The 24,777-nt window shown below is 39.0% G+C and overlaps 1 non-coding gene and 1 pseudogene across 1 annotated transcript; one reads left to right on the top strand and one right to left on the bottom strand.

Annotated features, from left to right (window-relative positions):
* Positions 1-523: 523 nt before the first annotated feature.
* LOC137228468 (U6 spliceosomal RNA) lies at positions 524-630 on the top strand. Its single transcript, XR_010945259.1, has one exon. It is a non-coding gene; the product is annotated as a U6 spliceosomal RNA (small nuclear RNA).
* Positions 631-22,145: 21,515 nt separating this feature from the next.
* Positions 22,146-22,907, bottom strand: LOC137228348 (glucosamine-6-phosphate isomerase 2 pseudogene; annotated as a pseudogene).
* Between the last annotated feature and the right edge of the window lie 1,870 nt (positions 22,908-24,777).

A 24,777-nucleotide genomic window follows, 5' to 3' on the forward strand; every position in this document is an offset into this window, starting at 1 on the left:
TAATGGCGGACATTAACGTGTTCTGAGCACTTATTAACGTCCTGAGTACTTTGTGAATGTCTCATTTGATCCTCACAGCAAGTCCAAGGTTGGAGTTGTATTGTCCCATTTTGTAGGCAAGAAAACTGAGGCTGAGATTCCTGAAATTGTACAGCTGATAAATGGCAGAGCCAGGACTGGAACTTTCTTTTTTTTTTTTTTGCGGTACGCGGGCCTCTCACTGTTGTGGCCTCTCCCGTTGCGGAGCACAGGCTCCGGACGCGCAGGCTCAGCGGCCATGGCTCACGGGCCCAGCCGCTCCGCGGCATGTGGGATCTTCCCGGACTGGGGCACGAACCCGTGTTCCCTGCATCAGCAGGCGGACTCTCAACCACTGTGCCACCAGGGAAGCCCTGGAACGTGATTCTTATCCTACTTTCCCTGCTGTCTAATACTGGACTTAGTATGGAGGCAAAATGGCTCCTCAGAACTAGGGTTCAGACTTTGGCCCTGAAACAGGTTGATAGTCAAGAATCATAGGTCTGTGCTCGGTTCGGCAGCACATATACTAAAATTGGAACGATACAGAGAAGATTAGCATGGCCCCTGCACAAGGATGACACACAAATTCGTGAAGCGTTCCATATTTAAAAAAAAAAAAAAAGGAATCATAGGTCCTACCTTGAAATAACAGACAGAGACAACTGATTATGGCAGATAAATGGAGAAATGAGTAAAACCATACTTTTAAAATCAAATATTTTATACATATAAAATAATTTATGGAGATGTCATATACAAAATATGAATAAAAATAGGTAAGTTATAAAGAATATAATAAAATAAACACATGTGCCCATCACCCATGTATATAAAATTTCTTCATATATATGTAATATATATATAAAGAATCTCTTTATCCAGAAATTACCACTGTCTTAAATTTTTTATTTTCCCCTTGCTTTTCTGTATGGTTTTATTACATGTATATGCATGTACAAAATATTTTATTAACTTTGTTTTTAACTTTATATATAAGGTATTATACTTCAAGTGTTCTTCTGCAGCTTGCTTTTTTAAAATTTAACGTTATGTTCCCGGATTTATCCATTTTGTCACATAGAGCTGTGGTTCATTCATTTTTACTGATGTATAGTATTCTATTGTATGAACATACCTTAATCTATTCTTTCTGTCAATGGGCATTTGGATTGTTCCCCGTTTTTGACCATCACAAATAGTGCTATCATGAACATCCTTGTACATATCTCCTGAGCATTATGTTACTACCTAGAAGTAAATTTCTGAGTCACAGAGTATGCACATGTTCTCCTTGATAAGGCAATGACAAATTGTTTTCTAAAGAGTTTAGACCAGTTTACACTGGTATCAGCAATAGCTAAGTATTTATATATCCTCTCAACATTTGATATTGTTATACTTTTTCATGTTTGCTGGTCTGGTAGGTGGAAAGTGGTGTCTATTAGTTTTTATTTGTAGTTCCTACATAATTTATTTGGTTGAGCATCTTTTCATGTGTTTATTGGCTTTTATGATTTCCTTATCTATGAAGTACATACAGTTCATCTCTCTCTTTTTTTTTTTTTTTGCGGTACACGGGCCTCTCACTGCTGTGGCCTCTCCCGTTGCGGAGCACAGGCTCCGGACGCGCAGGCTCAGTGGCCATGGCTCACGGGCCCAGCCGGTCCGCGGCATGTGGGATCTTCCCGGACCGGGGCACAAACCCGTGTCCCCTGCATCTGCTGGCGGACTCTCAACCACTGTGCTACCAGGGAAACCCTTTCAACCCTTTTATACTGAAATGTGGATGAGGAATTGGAGATACATGAGTAGTGCCAAGATAAATGAATGAGTGGAAGAAGAGAAGACAACATGTTTGAAAGGCCAGAAATCAACGAGAATATGGTGTGTTTGAGAAACCAACAGAAATTCCATGCAATATGTTGCTAAAATGCGAGCTTTGACTTTAAGGTAAGAGAGATCTGAAATTGAAGCAGGTTCTACAACATACCACTCTATAGTAATTTCAAATTAAACATCCAGAAACTAGTTATTTGACTCCTGAATTCCAAATGAGGGAATGATTTGTGGAGATGATTTTTTGGAGAGAGTTATTTCCTCCAACCTCTCCAAGGGGGAGGGGAATGCGGTGCTGCCTTTCATCTCGAGATTAGAGAGAAGGACTTCCCTTGGATCAGTAGGAGAATTTAATATGTACCCTGAGGAGTTTAGGGGGCGTGGTGGACTGATGTCAACTCTTGCTTTAAAAACTAGAGTCATCTGCAGTTACAGAGCCAGAGGAGAGGTCAGCAGGCAGCAGCTAGACTTCTACATTTGGTGAGGCATCTTTAGACAATATGAGCCAGGGAAGAAGCTTAACCCTTTCCTTACCGCTCCTCTCTTCCCCTGCTTCAACCCGCTGGTGGAATCAGAAACCAGGTTTAGCACACTGGATTTGGGTGGGAGAGGTGGGAGCACCATGTGGGGAAAATGAGAAGAGACTAGGACCCACCCTCTTCTTCCACTAGCAACCAGCTCACACTGGGCTCCAGCATGGGGGAGGGGCACAATTCAATTTTAAATCAACTTTGAATGTTTTCAGTGTCATATGGGACTTGATGTTTTGAAATATTGAACTGAGAATGTATTGACATTGGAAGTGACCATAATATTTTCTATCACCCAGTAGGGAACCAAAAAGTTATTGCAACTGCTGGTTTTTTCATCTAAGTGTGAGAGAAGAAACAGTCACATGAAAGGTTAAAGGGACAGTGGGAGACATATTGTTTCTTCATGATGTTCTGATTTTCAAAAATGATATAACTAGAGAGCAGCAAGAGAAGAGATTGTAAAGAAGGTGGCAAGGACCAGATCTGAAGCAGAATGAATCACAGGAGGATTTGGGACTTTCCCATAAAAGCCCTAGAAAGCCATTGAAGAGTTCTAGGTAGGGAAAATCTGTGATCAAAACAGTGCTTTTTGAAAAATCCTTCTAGTTTCAGAGTAAATGATGTCTTAAAGGGCAGCAGGGGCAGGGGTCACCCAGAGGAGGCCATGGTTTAGGAAAAAATATGTGGTGGTTTGGTCTAGATTAGTGGCAGTGAGAATAAAAGAAATGGAAGGTTGTGGGAGAGGTAATGAGCTTGAGATTAATTGGTGATGGACCTGATGTGGGAAGTCAAGAATGGCTTCTGCGTTTCTGATCTGAGCCACTAAGTTATCAGCAGCGCTATTTCCAGAAACTAGGAATTCTTTTGATCCTTTACTCTTTTGGGAGGTATACAGGGGCAGACAATAGTGTCTCCATCTCACTGATGTGGTGACTAATATCCAAGAAAACCATGTAATTTGCTGAAGTCCACATAACTCATTACATGCTGAGAGCTGTCGCTGGCTTCTTGCAGCTTCTACTTCAGATGACAATACTGGAACTAGTTCTTTTTCTTTTTTAATATAAATTTATTTATTTATTAATATTTTATTTTTGGCTGTGTTGGGTCTTCGTTGCTGCCCACGGGCTTTCTCTAGTTGCAGCGAGCTGGGGCTACTCTTCGTTGGGGTGCGCAGGCTACTCAGTGTGGTGGCTTCTCTGGTTGCGGAGCACAGGCTCTAGGCACGTGGGCTGCAGTAGTTGTGGCACGCGGGCTCGGTAGTTGTGGCACACGGGCTTAGTTGCTCCGCGGCATGTGGGGTCTTCCCGGACCAGGGCTCGAACCCATTTCCCCTGCAAGGTGGATTCTTAACCACTGCGCCACCAGGGAAGTCCAAACTTGTTCTTTTTTTTTTTTTTAATGCGGTACGCGGGCCTCTCACTGCCGCGGCCTCTCCTGTTGCAGAGCACAGGCTCCGTACGCACAGGCCCAGCGGCCATGGCCCACGGGCCCAGCCGCTCCGCGGCAGGTGGGATCCTCCCGGACTGGGGCACGAACCCGTGTCCCCTGCATCGGCAGGCGGACTCCCAACCACTGCGCCACCAGCGAAGTCCCAAACTTGTTCTTTTTGATTGCATTTAGAAACAAACGCCCCACCATAGGTGAAGTTAAGAGTGTAATTTAAAGGAAGAGAGAAAGAAACTGAATTCTCATACAGTCCTCAAGCTTAAAAACATTTATACATTCAACAATTTCAGCAAAACATAATTATGCTTCTTAGAATCATGGAACCATTTCATGAAACCCTGGATTTTAATATAGTTGAGAAAGCTCTGAACTGGCCTTGGTAACATTTGGTTCTCTTCCAGCCACACCATTCTGCAATTTATCTTTTAGAGCATTATCTCTTAAACCTTAAGTGCATACGAATCACTTCGGGATCTTGTTACAATGCCAATTCTGCTTTAGTAGGTTTCAGGTGGGGCTCAAGATTCTGCATTTTTCACAACCTCCCAGGAGATGCCCACACCGCTGGTCTGACTTTTGAAAAGGCAAGATTTTATTTTAGATGAGCCCAGAACTTCTCAAAGCTGATGTGGACACTGAAAGAGATCAGAGGGAAAGGACTGAAAGGAATCCCAGAAATGTAATTATGTTGGGGATAAACAGATCTAACCCTTGCAAAATGGTGAAGCAGACAAACTTTGCCAGGCCTATTTCCCCACTTTTCAAATTCCTTTCCTCATTCAGCACCTGCCCAAGCCTTAGTCCATCTTTCTACAGATTAACTCACTAATCCTTGCCTAGGGGCAGACTGGAAGGTGTTTTTTCCTGTTTCCCGTCCCAGGCAGCTGTATTTTCCACTGCACTTTCAAATTTCTAGACCCAAAGGATAATTAACTTTATTATGTAGAATGAGAGGTGATACTTTGATATTTGGGGGAAGGGGTCCCTGCTCAGCCCTCCTTCAAAGCTGACGAAGACCGATCCTGGAGAAGGGAAGAGGCCACCAGTTCAAATGGCTTGTCTCATAGGGAATATTTTAGCCTGCTTAATTTCCCCTGCCTCCTAGAAATCAATCTTTAAGATATGCCAGGTATTAAAAAGGAAAGAATTTCTCTCCAAAGAATATCTGTTGGCAACTCTGCCTATGCTTTTCTTAGGCAGAAGTGATGTGGAGGGTAGGGACATTGTTGAACTCTCAGTAAGTTAAGGGATAAACAGGTGGAGATGAATTGGATTAGACTGAATTGTTCCAATTAATCATGCTGAATTTAGAGCCAAGAGATGTTAGGTTCTGCTCTGGGTTTGGCCATTTACTGTGACCTTGGACAAGCCATTTCACAGCGTTAGTTTCAGTCTCTTCACAAGTGAAATGAAACAACGGGAGAAAATGATCTCTAGGTTTCCTTCTTGTTCTAAAAACTGTGTCTGAAGCTGTTTCAAGTGAACTTGAAAAAAAAAAAGATAATTTTTACGCTGCCAGTTTTTTACACTGGCTGGTCATCCAAATCACCTCGGAGAGCTTTTTAAAAATACAGGTCTTCTCCTACCCTGTTCTGATCATAGATGCAGCCTTGGAAACTATTTCATAAAGTTCTTCAGATAAAGTCTGTCCATCTGATCAATTTGGAAATCATTAAACCAAGCCACAAGGCGGCGACTGAGAGATGCTGATTTCCATCTGAATAATTTAAAACCATTTTGAGTATTAAAATACAAATAAAATTGGTTTGCCATTTCCATATCTAATTTTACTTCATAATTTGAAATAAATTTGTGGTTGAAAGCATCTCTTACGTTTTGGTATTTTGGGTTTAATTTTCTTCCATGTGAGCTGAAGCTATATTAATATAATATATATATAATTTCCAGCATTACATACATAAAATTAATATAATCTTTAGCATTCAAGCTAAGGTTGGAGGTTTAGAGAGTGACAGCTATCTCCTGATGTGAATGAAGGATAAATGTTCCAATTTTCTAAGATAATCTCTTGACCCATAGTTCCCACATTTCTCTTGCTCTTTTTTTAATTGTAGTATAGTTGATTTACAATATTGTGTTAGTCTCAGGTGTACAGCAGATTGATTCAGTTATATATATATATATATACATTTTCAGATTATTTTCCATTATAGGAAAGATACTGAATATAGATGCAATAAGATTATTGCAAGATATTGAATATTGTTCCCTGTGTTATACAGTAAATCCCTGTTGCTTATCTATTTTATGTATAGTAGTTTGTATTTATTAATCCCGTATTCTAATTTATCCCTTCCCCCCTCCCCTTCCCCTTTGGAAACCATAAGTTTGTTTTCTATGTTTCTGAGTCTGTTTCTGTTTTGTACAATATATAGATTCATTTGTATTATTTTTTAGATTCCACATATAAGTGATATCATATATTTGTCTTTCTCTGTCTGACTTACCTCACTTAGTATAATATTATCTAGGTTGATCCATGTGGCTGCAAATGGGAATATTTCATTTTTTATGGCTAATATTCCATTGAGATATTAATATAGACATCTATATCTGTATATTAACATATATCTCACATCTTCATAAACCAGTCATCTGTTGATGGGCATTTGGGTTGTTTCTGCACCTTGGTTATTGTAAATAGTGCTGCAATGAACACTGGGGTACACGTATCTTTTTGTTTTAATATAAATTTATTTATTTTATTTTATTTTTGGCTGCGTTGGGTCTTTGTTGCTGCACATGGGCTTTCTCTAGTTGCAGTGCACGGGCTTCTCATTGCAGTGGCTTCTCTTATTGCGGAGCACGGGCTCTAGGTGCGCGGGCTTCAGCAGTTGCAGCATGTGGGCTCAGTAGATGTGGCACGCGGGCTCTAGAGTGCAGGCTCAGTAGTTGCGGCGCACAGGCTTAGTTGCTCCACGGCATGTGGGATCTTCCCGGCCAGGGCTCGAACCCGTGTCCCCTGCATTGGCAGGTGGATTCTTAACCACTGCGCCACCCGGGAAGTCCCCATGTATCTTTTTGAATCATGGTTTTCTCCAGATATATGCCCAAGAGTGGGATTGCTAGATCATATGGTAGCTCTATTTTTAGTTTTTTAAGGAACCTCCATTTTGTTTTCCATAGGGGCTACACCAATTTATATTCCCATCAACAGTGTACCCTTTTCTACACACCCTCTCTAGCATTTATTTGTCGACTTTTTGATGACGGCCATTCTGACCAGTGTGAGGTGATTTCTCATTGTGGTTTTGATTTGCATTTCTCTAATAATTAGAGATGTTGAGCATCTTTTCATGTGCCTCTTGGCCATCTGTACGTCTTCTTTGGAGAAATGTCTGTTTAGGTCTTCTGACCATTTTTGATTGGGTTGTTTGTTTTTTTTGACATTGAGTTGTATGAGTTCTTTGTGTATTTTAGAAATTAGCCCCTTGTTGTTGCATCATTTGCAAATATTTTCTTCCATTCCATAGGTTGTCTTTTCATTTTATTGATGGTTTCCTTTGCTGTGTTTGTTTGATTAGGTCCCATTTGTTTATTTTTACTTTTATTTCTTTTGCTTTGGGATACCAATCTAACAAAATATTGATATGATTTATGTCTGAAAATGTTTTGCCTGTGTTCTCTTCTGGGAGTTTTATGGTGTCATGTCTTATAGTTAAATCTTTAAGCCATTTTGAGTTTATTTTTGTGTATGGTGTGAGGATGTGTTCTAACTTCATTGATTTACATAAGGCTGTCCAGCTTTCTCAACACCACTTGCTGAGGAGACTGTCTTTTCCTCATTGTATATTCTTGCCTCCTTTGTCATAGATTAATTGACCGTAGGGGTGTGGGCTTATTTCTTGGCTCTGTATTCTGTTCCATTGACCTATATGTGTGCTTTTGTGCCAGTACTACACTGTTTCATTTACTGCACCTTTGTAATAGTATTGTCTGAAGTCTGGAAGGGTTATGCCTCCAGCTTGATTCTTTTTCTCAGGATTGCTTTTGTGGTTCCATATAAATTTTAGGATTATTTTTTCTAGTTCTGTTAAAAATGTCATAGATAATCTGATAGGGATTGCATTAAATCTGTAGGTTGCTTTGGGTAGTATGGCCATTTTAACAATATTAATTCTTCTAGTCCAAGAGCACAGGATATCTTTTCATTTCTTTGCATCATGTTCAGTTTCCTTTATCAATGTTTTATAGTTTTCAGCATATAGGTCTTTCACCTCCTTGGTTAGGCTATTCCTAGGGTTTTTTTGCTTTTGTTTTTGGTGTTTTTTTGACGTAATTTTCAACAGGATTTTTTTTTTTTTAACTTTCTGATATTTCATTGTTACTGTAAGGAAATGCAACAGGTTTCTGTATATTAATCTTGTATCCTGCTACTTTGCTGAATTCATTTATTAGTCCTTATAGTTTTGTGTGGAGTCATTAGGGTTTTCTATATAGAGTATCATGTCATCTGCAATTATCATCTTCCCTTTTATTTCTTTTTCTTGTCTGATTGCTGTGACTAGAACTTCCAATACTGCGTTGAACAGAAGTGATAAGAATGGGCATCCTTGTCTTTTTCCAGAATTTAGTGGGAAGTCTTTCATCTTTTCACACTGAGTATTATATTGGCTGGGGGTTTGTCATAAATGTCTCTCACCCTTTTCTTGGAAGTTTCTAGAATGAGTAGGAGTTGCTTACTCTCTCAAAAACTGACTCCATCATCTTTCCCCTCGAAATACTATTTTTCTTATCTTTAAAAGGAAGTTAATAAGTAAACTAACCTCATAAGGTTGTTTTGAGGATTAAATAAGTTAATATATCTAAAGCATTTAGAACAGTGCCTTGCATATAACTAGCATACATAATATGTAAGTTATTCATATTGTTGTGCTGTTATCATTACTGTCTGTCTTGGCAGAGCCTCCACCATTCAGTTATCCAGTCCCAAAACTTGGTTCTGCTCTTCCCTGCCCTTCAGAGAGAAAGAGAAAATGATAAAGCAGATGGGACAGAATGTTAATGGGTGAATCTGGGTAAAAGATATGCAGGTGTTCTATGTACTTTTCTTATTGTTGCAACTTTTCTATAAGTTTGAAATAATTTTCAAAACAAGGTTACACAATCAAAACAAAAACATCACTGGCTTCCTCAGAATAATGTCCAAAGCCCTTACCTACTTCTTCAGACTCATCTCCTACTCTTTCTCCCTATGGTGTTTAAGCTTTAGCCATAATATCAATACGTGATTTCAGTTCATTACCATTGCACTTGCTGTTCTCTAAGTTAGAATGCTATGGTCTTCACCTACTTTTTACCTGGAAAATTTCTATTCATACTTTGATACCCAATATATAATCCGTCCTGTATGATGCCTATGTTATTTGACTTATCACCTGACTCCCTTGGGCTGACTGTTTTCTCATTTTGACTCCTGTGCCCTTTTCTCACATAGTGTAATTAGTCTGTTTCCTCTACTAAACTCAGAGTTCTTGGAGAACAGATCCCCCCATGTCTTATACATTAGTGCACCCCAGAGTCTGAAATCCTGATTTCTGTCCTCTTGTGCTCAAAGATACATTTTTATTTGCTTGGCCATGCCTGTCTCTCACCTTTTGCCTTTTGAAGTGGCCATAATGGCTCTCGATTTGCTGCTGCTTCCCATTGTTCCTAGCTGAAACTTAGCTTCTGGCTGCTCTCCTTTTTTTTTTCTGCATGAGAAGGATGTGAACCTTTACTGACAAGGAACTGAAATCTAGTGGTCACCGTTGTTACCACAGAGCTCTCCCCACACCAGTGACCTCCTTCCCTTAACTCTAGTTCTGTATTTTGGAGCCAGTCACTTTACCTCTTGGAAGTCTCAGTTTCCCCATCTATAAAAAGGGTACACTTTAGTCCAACATCCCTTATAAGAGACTTAAGCAGAGGAGGAAGAATCATTTTCCCTCTACCCTTCTGGGTTCTTGGCTGAGACCCCTGAAGGGGAGCAGAATATGCCAGCCCAATATATGCCTCTGTGGCATAAGGATTATCTTGAGCATGTCATTTTTAAGAAACAGCAGACACTGGAGAAGCTCTGAAAACTAAATAGAAGTTACCTTTTTATAAGAGATATTTACATTTATAAGGGAAATCTTCATTTGTTAGAATGTCTCCCTCTCTGTACCCAGGAAGAGAAGGATGACTTTAATCTAGAAACTATGCATGCAGAAGGTTCTGTTTAAATCTACATAATAAGCATATTGTTTACTGTGCTTTTCCTGGTAACCTCCCATAACCAGCTTCCCCCACCCACCAACACCTTTCTTTTGTCTTTAGCTGAAGATGGCTTTTAAGGGGAGCTCTCAGTCAAGAACCTAGAAGGGTAGAGGGGAAAATTATTGTTCCTTCCCCATAGCTTTCTGTAATAAAAGACAGATTAAGAAGAGAAAAACAAATAACATGAATAACATGTATACCTCCTGTACACATGGGAGAAACCCAGGAAAACTGATTAACTCCTCAAAATGGCCTAAGCTACCACCTTAAATACCATCTTCAGCTAGTGACAAAAGAAAGATGTGTGGGGTGGGAGTGGGGGAACCTGTAATGAAAGGTTACCAGGAAAAGCACTGTAAACAAGGGTAAGGTTGTTATGCACATTTAAATGGAATCCTCCCTATTGGTAAGGAGTTTCTAGAGATTAGAAGTCTTATCCTTCTCTTCTGGTTGCAAAGGGAAAAATCCTTACAAATGGAGATATACCTCTACACATAAATTTCCTTCACAAAAGGGCAACTTCTGCTCTGTTTTCAGAGATTCTCCTGTGTCTGCAGCTTCTCAGAAATAACCAACCTACGATAATCCTTATGCCAAAGAGGTATACTTTGGGGTGGCAAATCCTACTCCTTTTCAGTTACATGTTATTTTCTGTTCCATTTGCTTAGCCTTCCTGTTAAAATAGATCATTTCATTTAGTCCTTCATGCTAATTTGTCAAAGTTCATCAAATGTTAATAAAAAACTAAGTTATTTCTTGAGCGTTATATGAGGCAAAGACCAGTGTGCCCCTTTGGTGAATGTGTGTCCCTTTGGATTTTTATGTTTTCATTCTATGGAGATTTTAGGATAGGGCAAGCTTAGCAGAGTTTATAGAAATAAATGACTCTTCTAAAAGTTCCATGTTTTCATTGCTTGTTTTTACTACGATTTAAGACAATATGTTTTGTGGCTAACAAATGAACGGATCCCTTGAAGAAGGAAAATATGGACATTGGCAGTAAAACATATTCATTTTGAAATACGCTTGTGAGGACTAAGTAGTTTCTACACTGATGAAATAGATCACATGCTTAAAATTTGTCTTTTGAGAACATAAGCAGTTTGATTCTGGAATGAATGCCTTGTCTTTTTTATTCAGCACTCTATTCTGGTGCCTCAGACAGTGTCTGACCCTAGCAGGAGCTCCACAAATATTTGGGGAATGAATTGAGAAATGCAATATTTCCTGCCATATCAATTAACAAAGGATGTCACAGTCATCAGCGATTGCAGCCACTGCCAACGGTGAGCTGGTGAGCCCTGAAGGGACTCAGGAAGGAAAAGAATACCTGCCATCTAGCAGCCATCAGACTGCAGCCACTCCCTACGGTGAGCCCTGAGGAAACTCAGGATGTGAAAACACGGGATAATGGCCCGAAGACAGCTGAGGTGCATATCAAAGGAATGATTTCAGTGAGCCCAGACTCTTGCATCTTCCCATACACAGAAAAGCGCTAAATTCCTTAACTTGGGATATCTGGTTTTCTTTAATTAACGATAATCTTTTGATGTTCCTGACTACCTGCTCTTTGTTACAAAACTTCTGTGTAACCTGGCTTCCCCCATTGCCTCCTCGGAGCTGTTCTCTCAGGGTTACTCGAGATGCTGCTTCCCGGGCTTGAAGTCCTAAAAATTCCTGCCAAATAAAACATAACTCTCAACTTTTAGGTTGTGAATAATTTTTTTAGTCGACAGAATAATGAATGAGGTCAGTAAGCTCATTTGGGGGATGTCAGAACTTAGCCTAAATATATTGAAACAAGTGAAAAAGACAACCCTGAAGAGACAGGTTCTTTGAGGTTCAAAATCTGCCGTTTGGAAACCACTTGATGCTTCTGCCTGCTCTATGATGACACCTAGTCCAGGGCTTTTCAATTGGATATTGTCCAAATGTCCCTGGAAGTGAAGGTGTAACAATATTTTCTTTTGTCTCTTTGTGTTCCTGCTGTTCGTTACACACTGTAGATTTTTGAGTCGGAGTTTTCTGGAGTAGCTTTGTTGTAATAAAAGGCTGAGTTACTGACAGTCGTTCCCTTCTCGTCTGCTCTTTATCAACATTGTACTGTTTTCTGTACCTGTAAGTGGTGGGGAAATGATACTGCTGACATTAGTAGGTGTTGAGTAACCCAAAGTTATGTTGTATTAATCTTCCGGTTCATATACTCTAACTTTATAACATTTTAAATGATTTGCAGTTATTTTCTTATTTTCTTGTTGAGTTCCTTTTTATCTGCTGCTCTTCCAGTCTGGAGAATTGACAAATGACAATGTTGGGGCAGTGGAGGAGAGAGTACTCTATAAATCATCAAAATCAACATACTACACATTCTCAGTATACTGAAATGAAGAATAAAAAGCTGCAAATAGGATTGATTCCTTTGGACTTATATTGGATTGGCTGCAACACAGATTCTGCTGTGGGTTGAAGTCATTTTCTACTTTGGCACTACTAAGTCCATGGGGAATGGTGGAGTCGTGATATAGCAACAAGATTCTGGGAGCAGGCCAGCATCTACATCTGTTCTGAACTGTAAGTGGACTGGAAAAATGCTTTGAAAAAAAGCCAGAAGAGGGAGGTGAAGGAAAACACAAAACATTTACCCTCAAAAGTCCACGAAAAATGACTCGATCAATTGCAAGGAGATTGGATTTAGAGAAAAATTTTTATAGAAATAAAATGTATACTATTCTTTCTATGTCTTTATCCATTAAGTTTCTCTCTCTTCTTATGATACAAGAATCATAATACATTATACAAGAAAATCTTATTAGGAAGGACTAAAACATCACTTGAGATGATTCTTAGTGATTGAAGTGCAATGCCTTAGTAACACCTTGTAAACATTCCACATACTTTTAGTGAATTGCATAATGGATCTCTTTTCTCCAAAAGTGTGACTACACCATCTTGTAGGAATCCTTTATTTTTATTTTTTTATTTTTTGCATTAAGAAGTACTCTTATCAGTTGAATGCTGTGAAGATCACGGGTGGGAGAGAATGTGGCTGATTTACTGGAAAGAGTTTGGAAACAGACTGGCCTGGGTTCAAATTCAGGCTCCATCATTTCCTGTCTGGGTGACTTCACACAAATTGCTTTCTGGCCCTCAGCTTTTTTACCTGCCGTGGGGATAGTAATATCTAATTCACAGGGTCATTGTCAGGATTAAGTGAATCCCTGGCTGCAGGGAAAGCATGGGAAAATGTTAGTTTGCTTTCTCTCTATTCTGTATGAGCTCCCTTTCTTTTAATCTTATTGTCCTGCAGATACTGTTGAATATCTAGAGACTTGATTTCCAGAGGAGGTGTTTTTGTCTGACTGGAGTCAATGAAACAAGTTTGGCTTATCTAAACTTGAAAGTATTTTTTTCTAACTAGCTATAAATGGCTAGAAAAACCAATAGAGAAAACAGGCTTCATGGTATATACACACAGAGAGGGAGATTCTAAGTCTACTTGGAGAAGCTCGGGCAAGGATCAGTTGAGCTATTTAGCCAAAATGCCATATTCTTTTTGGAAAGACTCTCTGAAACAGCAGTCAAATTTCAGTAAATGGCAAATAGAAGATTCAAAATAATAGAAATCATAGCAATAATATCCACATGATTTAGGACATTTTTTTTTCTCAGAAAAGCACTTTACATTACCTAATTAATTCCTGGGATGTGTAAAGAGAATAAGGGGTCCCAGAGCTCTAGTCAACGTCTTTGTATTACTATAAAACGAGAGAATCGAAATGAAATTGATTATTTCTAAGGTCCCTTTTAATCTAAAATTCTAAAAATCTGTGCCTTCAAACTGACATTAAAATTATTTTAATTTAAAAAAATTCTTAAATTAATTTTTATTGGAGTATAGTTGATTTACAGTGTTTTGTTTATTTCTGCTGTACAGAAAGGTGAATCAGTTATACATATATCCACTATTTTTTAGATTCTATTCCCGATATACAGAGTATTGAGTAGAGTTCCCTGTGCTATACAGTAGGTTCTTATTAGTTATCTATTTTATATATAGTAGTATGTATATGTCAATCCCAATCTCCCAGTTTATCCCTTCCCCCCCACCCCCACTTTCCCCCTTTGGTAACCATAAGTTTGTTTTCTACATCTGTGACTCTATGTCTATTTTGTAAATAGGTTCATTTGTACCATTTTTTAAAAAAATCTTATTTATTTATTTATGTTTATTATTTTATTTTTGGCTGCGTTGGTCTTCGTTGCTGTGCATGGGCTTTCTCTGGTTGCTGCGAGTGGAGGCTACTCTTTGCTGTGGTGCGCGGGCTTCTCATTGCGGTGGCTTCTTTTGTTGCAGAGCATGGGCTCTAGGGCGTGTGGGCTTCAGTAGTTGTGGTGCATGGGCTCAGTAGTTGTGGCTCGCAGGCTCTAGAGCGCAGGCTTAGTAGTTGTGGCACAGAGGCTTAGTTGCTCCGCGGCATGTGGGATCTTCCCAGACCAGGGCTTGAACCCACATCCCCTGAATTGGCAGGTGGATTCTTAACCACTGTGCCACTGGGGAAGCCCCCCATTTGTACCATATTTTTAGATTCCACATATAAGCGATATCATATTTGTCTTTCTCTGTCTGACTTACTTCACTCAGTATGACAATCTCTAGGTCCATCCATGTTGCTGCAAATGGCATTATTTCATTCTTTTTTATGGCTGAGTAATATTCCATTGTATATATGTATCACATCCTCTTTGTCCATTCCTCCACCAATGGACATTTAGGTTGCTTCCATGTCCTGTCTATTGTAAATAGTGCTGCAGTGAACATTGGGGTACATGTATCTTTTTGGTTTTCTCCAGATATATGCCCAAGAGTAGGATTGCTGGATCATATGGTAGCTCTATTTTTAGTTTTTTAAGGAACCTCCATACTGTTCTCCATAGTGGCTGTACCAGTTTACATTCCCACCAACAGTGTAGGCAGGTTCCCTTTTCTCCATACCCTCTCCAGCATTTATTGTTTGTAGATTTTTTGATAATGGCCTACAATTATTTTTATACTTTATATATTAACAACAAATAAGAATGACTTACTGAGAACTTACTTGGCATGCTTCAAGTCATTTTCTCTCTATAATTACCCTAGGAAGTAGGTAATATTATTAATCCTATTTTGATGAAGAAACTGAAGCTGAGAGAATTTAAGTAATTTTTCCAAGCTTCTTTAGTTAGCATAAGGTAAAGCTCAGATTTAACTGGAACTCTGATTCTATCTCATGCTTTTAACCCACATCTATATTGCCTCCCAGTATATAGTAGACACATTGCTTGTTGACAATGGGATAAGAAGCTATATTAGCAAAAGAGAAAATTCAATCTTGCTGAAAAATATTTTCTTAAATAAATGGTATAGTGAATAATTATACATATCGGAGCTGGGAAATTTGTCAGTGCTTTGGACTGTAAGTCCTAAGGGGAGGCAAAATGTTTTTTTTCACCTTAGCTCCTGCTTGCCTGGTACAGTAGGCATTGAGTAAATTTTTATTGAATGACATGTATATTGTTTCACCTCATTGTAAATCATTATAAAGGTTTTGAAGGCTAGAAGCAACTTTATAGCTCTTTTAATCTATCTACTTCCCACCCCACTACTTTATAGAAGGAACTGAAATTCGAAGAGGGGAGTAAGGAAGACATCACTAGCACCCAGGGCTCCTAATTCGTAATCCAGAGCTCTTTCTACTTTGCTGTCATATGGAATCCTTTGCTTCCTGACAGTGTATTCACAGGGCTCAATGCCTATCTCCTCTCCAGTTGAGATGCTCAGGTCTCAAGTTTACAGCCTCTACTTTTTTACCCATTGTTCATTCTTGAAAAAAGCTGAGGGCATTGCAGGAAATGCCAGCTGGCATGGAACAACACTCCCTTAAGAGAGCACTAGTTTTGCCTGGCCTTAGGGAACTTGCTTGCCTTTTTTTCAGCTGTGTCTGAACCAATATGGCTGGATTTACAAGAGCCAAGAGGATGTTTCACCATCTGCCTATTAGTGGGGGAACTGGCCTTTCTGCTCCTCTAACAGGGTTTTGGAAGGGTAGATGGCTTGGGGCCAGTCCACTGAGGCACTCCTCCTTGGATTGATTGTATGTTGCTAAAGGAAAGGAAGCTCTGTGCTGAGCTCCAGAGCCAAGGGTGACAAATGGCTTGCATAAATGTGCAACAGCAAGTGTAATCTGAAGACAATTGCACACTGTTGCAAACTTTCTCCTAAATACATGTCATCACATTGGAACAATCAACTGAGAAAGATCAGGCTTTAAAGAAAAGAAATATTATTTTTCTTAATTGCAAAAGTACTACATATTTATTGTAGAAAATTTAGAAAGTACAGACAAATACAAAGAAGAAACTAAATGCCAACTATTAGATTACCATCCTGGGGGACTCATCAGGAAGTTTTTGTTATATATATATATATATATATATATATATATATATATATATATATATATATATATATATAATTTATTTATTTAGGCTGCCCCATATCTTAGTTGTGGTACGCAGGGTGTTGGTTGCGGCATGCGGGCTTCTTAGTTGCAGCGTGTGGACTTCTTAGTGGCGGTATGCATGTGGGATCTAGTTTCCTGACCAGGGATTGAACCCAGGCCCCCTGCACTGGGAGCACAGGGTCTTACCCACTGGACCACCAGGGAAGTCCCTCTTTTTTTTTTTTTTTTTTTAACGTTATTTATTGTTTTATTTTTGGCCACCCCGCGAGGCTTGTGGGATATTAGTTCCCTGACCAAGGATTGGGCCCTTGGCAGTGAGAGTGTGGAGCCCTAACCACTGGACCACCAGGGAATTCCCTGTTATATATATTCTTTACAGATTTTAAAACGTATGTATATGGATTCTACTTGTGTGTATTATTTTTTTTTCTTAAAATACTTCATAGACATTTTTGTATACCATTAAATCTTATTTAACACTATTTTTAGCAGCTGCATAGTATGCCATCCTATGCTTATAACCCTATTGCTGGATGTTTAAGCGCTCTTCAGCTTTTTGCTTTTTTATGTAATGTGGTGATAAACCTCTTTTTTGCTTAACCGTGATTGTATTCAAAAGCAAAGTCTTAAAAAGCACAATTTTTGAAACATAGCATTAGGTCCTACTTTTTTTTTTTTTTTTTTTTTTTTGTGGTACGCGGCCTCTCACTGTTGTGGCCTCTCCCGTTGCAGAGCACAGGCTCCGGACGCGCAGGCTCAGCGGCCATGGCTCATGGGCCCAGCCGCTCCACGGCACGTGGGATCTTCCCGGACCAGGGCACGAACCCGTGTCCCCTGCATCGGCAGGCGGACTCTCAACCACTGCGCCACCAGGGAAGCCCTAGGTCCTACTTTTAAAGCTTTGATATCTACTGCCAAATTGCCTTCTAGCAAGGTTATGCCAGGTTACATTCCCACCAATGGTGTATTAGAGAGCCAGTTTCTCAGTGTCCCGACTAACACAGGGAGTTAGCATGTACAGTCTTTGCCAATGTGGTAAGTGAAAAATGTTAGCATTTCACCTTTACACTTAAATACAGGCAGTTGACCACCACACATTGCCTTAATTTAAACCAAGCTAAAGTTGCAAAGATTCGTATACAGTCAGATTTGTTCCCAGATGAAGATAATCATAATTAAGCCATTTGTGCATGTATAATTTTTTTCTTGTTACTTGCACAAAAGCTATGATGCCATCCCAGACTCAGTTTTTCAGCTTGTAGATGATAATGCTCATTCTGGAGCAGAAAACCTTTATATCTTTTTTTTTTTTTTCCTCAGGGAAGAAAAGTAGTTATCCTGCCTTTTGCAGTTATGATAAGGAATATTTCCAATAACTGTTTCATGGGTATCATGGGTTTCATGGGTATCATAAGTATGCTGCCAGGAAAGTCAAGGTAAATGCTTTTGTGCAGCAATATTTTGATAAGAATGAAATGTATCATATTTTGTGTTTCATACAGTAGAGGTATTGTTGGAGCAGACTTGTTTTTCACTTTCTGGGAAGAAAAACTTGAAACATTTTTGTGAAATTATTTACAGGTTGTTAGAGAGGAGCAAGTCATTCTGGTTGGTCAGATGGTTTCAATAATCAAGAGTAAGTATGGCTAGGTTGTTGTGCTCAAGAGAATGACACACTCATCTTTGTATTTCTAGTGCCTATAGCTGTGCTGGAAAATATGTTCTACTCAGAATTTACTGCTTCTCATGAAGGTCTGTACTTGATCTGAGAACAAAACCATCGATGGTAAAGGAGAAACAAAGAAGTTCATTATGTTTCTTATCAAAGAAATGGAGATGATTAATTTTAAAAATTTCTGTAGTTGTATTTTATTTTAAGTAAGCTAATGTAATGTTACCTACCTTTGGTTTCCCAAATATTTGCAAAATCACCTTTGATTAAAATATATACACTATTTTTCTGAATTATTTATAGTGTTTCACTTGGATGAAAAATATTTGCAATTAATAAATACTTTAATATTGAATGTTTATTCTCTGTGTAAGCAGAAAAGTTTTTCTATAATTGCAGCAGGGGGAGAAAATCCTAAGAAAGATGATTTTATTTCTGTTTTAAGATTTTGGCTTTTCTTACGTAAGATCTCACTAAAATGCAAATGCTATAGCTAAACACTTAGCTCAAGAAAGTATGCCGTAATGGGCAAAGGAGGTCGGGGTAAATGGATCTGAATTCTGATCCTACCTTTGTGACCAATGAGGGAATTATGGACAATCCAATACCCTTCTGAGTCTCAGCTTCTGATCTGTAAAATGTTGGATTTGAACTTAATGATCTCTTCCAGGTCAAGGAGTTTCTGACTCTATTTGTGATTTTGATAATGTAGTTTAGCCAGGTAGTGTCAAATTTGGCTGATGTCAAATCTAACAAAAGTAAACATCATTTTGCCAAGTATCTCTTTACAGAAGTAGTTTATTTCTCTCCTGTTCTTTCCCTTCTCTTTTTGGCCGTATGATATTCCCATCACTTTTTTTTTTGGCTGCACCGTACAGCTCATGGGGTCTTAGTACTGCAACCAGGGATTGAACCCGTGCCCCCTCCAGTGGAAGCGTGGAGTCCTAACCACTGGACTGCCAGGGAATTTCCCCCATCACTTCTTAGGTTGTATAGATAGAAATGCAGTCTTTCCCTTTCCTTCACTTTCCAAGGGATATCTTTTGCTGAGAGATGAAATGGAAAAGATGCAATGCTGAAGAAACGTGAATTATACTACAGAAGGAAGGCTGGAATGGTGAGTGTTTTAAAGAGAATGATTGAAGAAGTTAGAGAAACTGATATGGGGGAAAGGAAAGGAGAGGTGGGTGTTTGCTAAGGAAGAGGTTTATAAAGTTTTGTTGTGTGTTGTGCAATGAGACCCAGAGTTAAGATCTGTATAACTCTTTATTGCTCTTCGGAGCAGGATATGTCTTTCTTTCAGACATGACAATGTGATGAACCTGCACCTGAGATAGTCCTATTGTTTTCAGGTTAGACTTATGAGCTAGAGAGAGCTACTTCAACTGCAGCCATCACTCATAAAATGTTATGAATAAACAGAAAAACAGACCATTTATTACACGCCAGCCCCTTCACATATATTTTGTCTAATATTTTGAACAATTCAACAATGTGGGTTGTTTTCCCTCCATATAAAATTCTGCCTCTGGAAACTTGGGCTTTTTTTTTTAATTGTTATTTATTTATTTGTGGCTGCTTCAGGTCTTAGTTGCAGCACCCGGGATCTTCGTTGCGGCGCGTGGCCTTCTCTCTAGTTGTGGCATGTGGGCTCCAGAGTGCGTGGGCTCTGTAGTTTGCGGCACCCGGTGTCTCTCAGTGAGGTGCGCGGCCTTGGTAGTTGTGGCATGTGGGCTTAGTTGCCCCATGGCATGTGGGATCTTAGTTCCCCGACCAGGGATCAAACCCATATCCTCTGTATTGGAAGGTGGATTCTTTACCACTGGACAAACTGGAGAAGTCCCAACTTGGGCATTTTTATCTTGAGGCATTGCATGCCTATTTTTAGGAGAGTCTCAAAGAAATATTGAATCAAATATGCACAAGTTTTCAAATTTCTTCGGTACCTCAGCCATTGCTATCTGTTCTTTGCTAGATTAAAAATTAGTTAGGGAATTCTGAATTATATTAATATTACATTGTGAATAGTAACTGCAGTTAAATCTTTAAACATACTATGCATAAAAAATATGAATGTATTCTTCCATATCAAATATTTAATTAACATTTAAGTGATAGAAACACCAATTTTCATAATTATGACAGCAAAGTAAAAGAAATATGAGCCCTTATATTGAGCATGCATAATAAAATCCAGGGCAAAGCTTCTAAATATATACAGAACTTGTTTCCCTCTCTTTGCTTGTATGAAGTTACTCAGGAATTGGTCTAGCTGAAAATAGAACCAGGTCTCCTGACCCCCAGGCCTTGTCTTATTTTTGTTGCATGACCTGCCTCAAACATAAAATCATGTCCTCAACTCTCACTCTCCGTTTTGCCAGCAGCCTCTAAAAACAAACATTCAATTATAATTATACTCTGTGTTCCCAGCAGGGATAAGGCTGAACTCAGGCTCTTCTGGGTATTGAAATGATCAGGGGCATTATAGAAAAGCTTGAATTCCCACGCAAGTGCTGTAGCAACCTACCCCCAATCATACCTACACTGGCTGGGTTATTTCTTCAAAGAGAAAGAAACCAAGAACTAGAAGCAGATGTACTTAATAATAAGCCTTTGGCTCTCTTTGCCTGGTAGGCAATGGTGCCCTCTCCTGGCAGAGCAGAGCATTTCCAGAAAGGGGACATAGAATCTGACTGCTGATGGCTTTGGGTACTGGAATAGATCATTTTATAGCACACCCTAAGATCTTCCAGCTAGCTCTTTATTTATTATGAGCTTTGAATTAAAGGTAGAAAACAATATATTTGCAATTTAAAATGCAAATTGCTATGGCAGTCGAAAGTAGTTTACAGTAATTCCTTTTATGTATACTTCATGATATTATTCTTTTAGACATTTTTCAGTATATAAGGAATAAAATTAATCATTTATGAAGTTTAACAACAATCAGAAATTTTTCATCAAAAGAATTTCCTTAGTGTGGTATTAGTATAGAGCTCATAATAGCCAAGCTATTTATATTAAGGGCATGATCCCAAGTCATTAAATAAAAATAAAAGCACATTTCTTAAAAAGATGCTAAAGAGGGCTTCCCTGGTGGCGCAGTGGTTGAGCCTCCGCCTGCCGATGCAGGGGACACGGGTTCATGCCCCTGTCTGGGAAGATCCCACATGCCGCGGAGCGGCTGGGCCCATCAGCCATGGCCGCTGAGCCTGCGTGTGCGGAGCCTGTGCTCCGCAACGGGAGAGGCCACAGCAGTGAGAGGCCCGCACACCCCCCCCCCCAAAAAAAAGGACATAAACTGTACTTTTAGGTACTGTCTTTTCTTCAGCTTTCCTTTACCAACAATATATTCTATGTCCAGATGCCACTGTAGGCAGATGAGTAAGGCAATTATGTAGCAAAAAGTTTGTGTATAATGCAGAGGAAATATAAAGATATCATTCCAAAATTAAGGTTTGCAATGATAGTTGATACCTGAAAGGCTTGTAGTGCCTTCGTATAATTTAAAAATATACACCTATATATATTATGCCACTGGAGTTACATCCTGAATAGTACTTGATGTACAGAATTTCCACCTTTAAAGTGACTTTTAAAATTTATTACACTGGCAGATATTTCACTTCTGTGTTGTTTTATAGGCTGACTATGTATAATAATGTTTATTTGTAATTAAGGTATTTATTCATAATAAACAGCTGATCAGTCATGAAAGCTAACTAAGTCCTAGTGTAAAATAGATACATTCTAAATATGGAATGCTTAACATATAGATAATTGGACTTTTAAAAATGACAATCTTAGAAATCCCCCATGTTTCATCATACTGCATAGCTGAAATTCATCTACATCTTATAAAAAGTATTCTGTTTATTCAAGCAAAATTTTGCTCCAATCCACTTCAAATTCTATCATAGTGTATAGTGAATCCACAAGTTTATTGGGTACATACATTAAACCTTTAAGCAGTTCACAGTTTTAACTCTTTTTTTTTTTTTTCCACAGTTTTAACTCTTAGTTCTAAAATAGCATCTTCATCATACACAAAAATAGTTCAGGGATGCTGATGGAAAGGGGAAACCATCCACATGTGCCAGACTCCTTCCTCCATTGCCTTGTGCAGGACAAATGCCTCGTGTGTGTCTGTTAGGAGGATCATTACCTCCAAAATATAGATCTATTCCTCCAGCTTATTTATATTTTCTTTTCAAAAGCATTACATTCTGTTTGTAAATCTGCAGCATTCCCATCAAAGATATGAGTATTCTTAAGATCTATGTCAATGTGTTTAAAAAAGTTACTCCACATATAAGAATGATAGCTTTCAGGGGAATTCCCTGGCGCTCCAGTGGTTAGGACTCCATGCTTCCACTGCAGGGGGCCTGGATTTGATCCCTGGTCAGGGACCTAAGGTCCAGCATGCCACGCGGCCAAAAAAAAAAAAAAGAAAGAGAAAAAGAAAGAATGGTAGCTTTCGGGATGATTGCTGGGAAATTCTATACTTTCGTGCATGTTAGATATCTTTACATATTTGAAAAAAAGGTCTCCATTCTTCTGATGTTCTATTAGATTTTTTATAAGATACTTGTAGGCATTTGCAACAGGCCTCCCCAAGATGTGCCACCTTGGCATATGGATTATTTTGAGTGAAAAGCAATGAAGACTCTGTGAACTCAGAGAAACTACTGCCCCTCCCTTAACTACCTAGATTAATTTAAATGGGGATTTTTCCCAGAAAAAGAGTCATTACCAGAGATACATTTTATCTAAGTGGCCGCATCTATATGGCAGGGTGAACAGCTAATTACCAAACATCTGCTCTTCTTATCATCCTGTGAATGACCCTCCTGTCCTTGGAAGCCCCAGGCCCCTATTCCATTCCTTAGCTCAGGATGGCATATAGACCTCATTTTACTTTTCTGTCTTGAAACCTCTCATGTATGTGAGGTCTCTGACCCTCTCATGTATGTGGGATTCTCATATGTACAAAACTAAATTTTATTTTCTCCTGTTAATATGTCTCATGTCAATTTAATTAATTCTTAAACCAGCCAGAAGAAACTAGAAGGGGAGAGGAAAGTTTCCTCACCAACAATACTAATGATATATATTAGTACACCCAGCGGACTGACAGACTCTTCTGATGCTGGAGCAATAGGCACACCAGATAGCTCTTTCAGAGAGAAAAGTCCCCTGTTTTATCTTGAGTTATTAGTTGACCACATACACAACACTAGCTTCTGAACTTGCAATTATTCACAGAGTAGCTTGAGGGATGCTACAAATTTAGATGCAACATCCCGAACTCCATTCTATACAAAGAAATAGATGCCACTTTCCATTTTTTTTTAATTAAACTATTCTGTTCTTCTTAATCATGAGTACCTAGCTCTTTTGTGCTGGTATAGACATGTATTAGCATAATAGCCAAAGATGAGGACTCATTTGACAATGAACCAGATTTGGAGAGGCAATCTGCATGCCATTTATTACTAAAGCGCAGCAAAATAATGATACTCACTTTGTATTTTCCTTTATGATGTCATTGCCAGTAGAGGCCTAACATCATCCCACAGCCTGCCTCTGAGGACTATGGCATTCTGAGACATGAAGGGTTTGCCACAAGCAGCCTGACATCACTGTGTGGTACGAATTGCTTCCATCTTATTTTTATTTCCCATACATATCATGAAACACTTCCTTGAAAAAGGGCTCTCTTTATCTATGTAAGATATTCTAATTCAAGGGCCTACCTGCCACTGGGCTTCCCAGGTGGCGCAGTGGTTGAGAGTTCACCTGCCGATGTAGGGGACACGGGTTCGTGCCCCGGTCTGGGAAGATCCCACATGCCACGGAGCGGCTGGGCCCATGAGCCATGGCCGCTGAGCCTGCACATCCGGAGCCTGTGCTCCGCAACAGGAGAGGCCACAACAGTGAGACGGCCTCGTACCGCAAAAAACAAAAACAAAAACAAAAATGTTGTTGTGGTTTTTGGATCCCATTGTCCTCATTTTCAGATCTCATTGCTCTCCCAGTCCTTCAACCCTCCCCCAAAGCACCTCAATAAAATGGTTTGATCCCCCAAAAAACATTTTTAATAAATAAAATGTTTCAAACCTTGTAAAATACCACATATTATAAAAAAATTGTTTTCTTTTCAATGAGAAAAACAATTTTAAAAAGATTAAAACTTAATATAGACACTAATAATTTTAGAAGTCTATGTATTAGGTTTCAATGAAGTAAAAAATATTCTACAATGATGGAAGTATGCCACACTTTATATTTTATTCATGCTCTTTACAAAGAATGTGACATCTTCAAAGATAGAACAGATAGAAAATGGAAGCATATGTTTAAAAAAATGATCTGAGGCAACTACAAACATCACATATGCTGAAATTTGGCTTGCTCTGCTCTTGTTAAAGGGCTCAGGCAAATTTTTTTTTTTTTTTTTTTTTTTTTGGGCTCAGGCAAATTTAAGCCCTCACAACATTTATAT

This window comes from Pseudorca crassidens, chromosome 7, assembly GCF_039906515.1.
Source record: "Pseudorca crassidens isolate mPseCra1 chromosome 7, mPseCra1.hap1, whole genome shotgun sequence".
Taxonomy (NCBI): Eukaryota; Metazoa; Chordata; class Mammalia; order Artiodactyla; family Delphinidae; genus Pseudorca; species Pseudorca crassidens.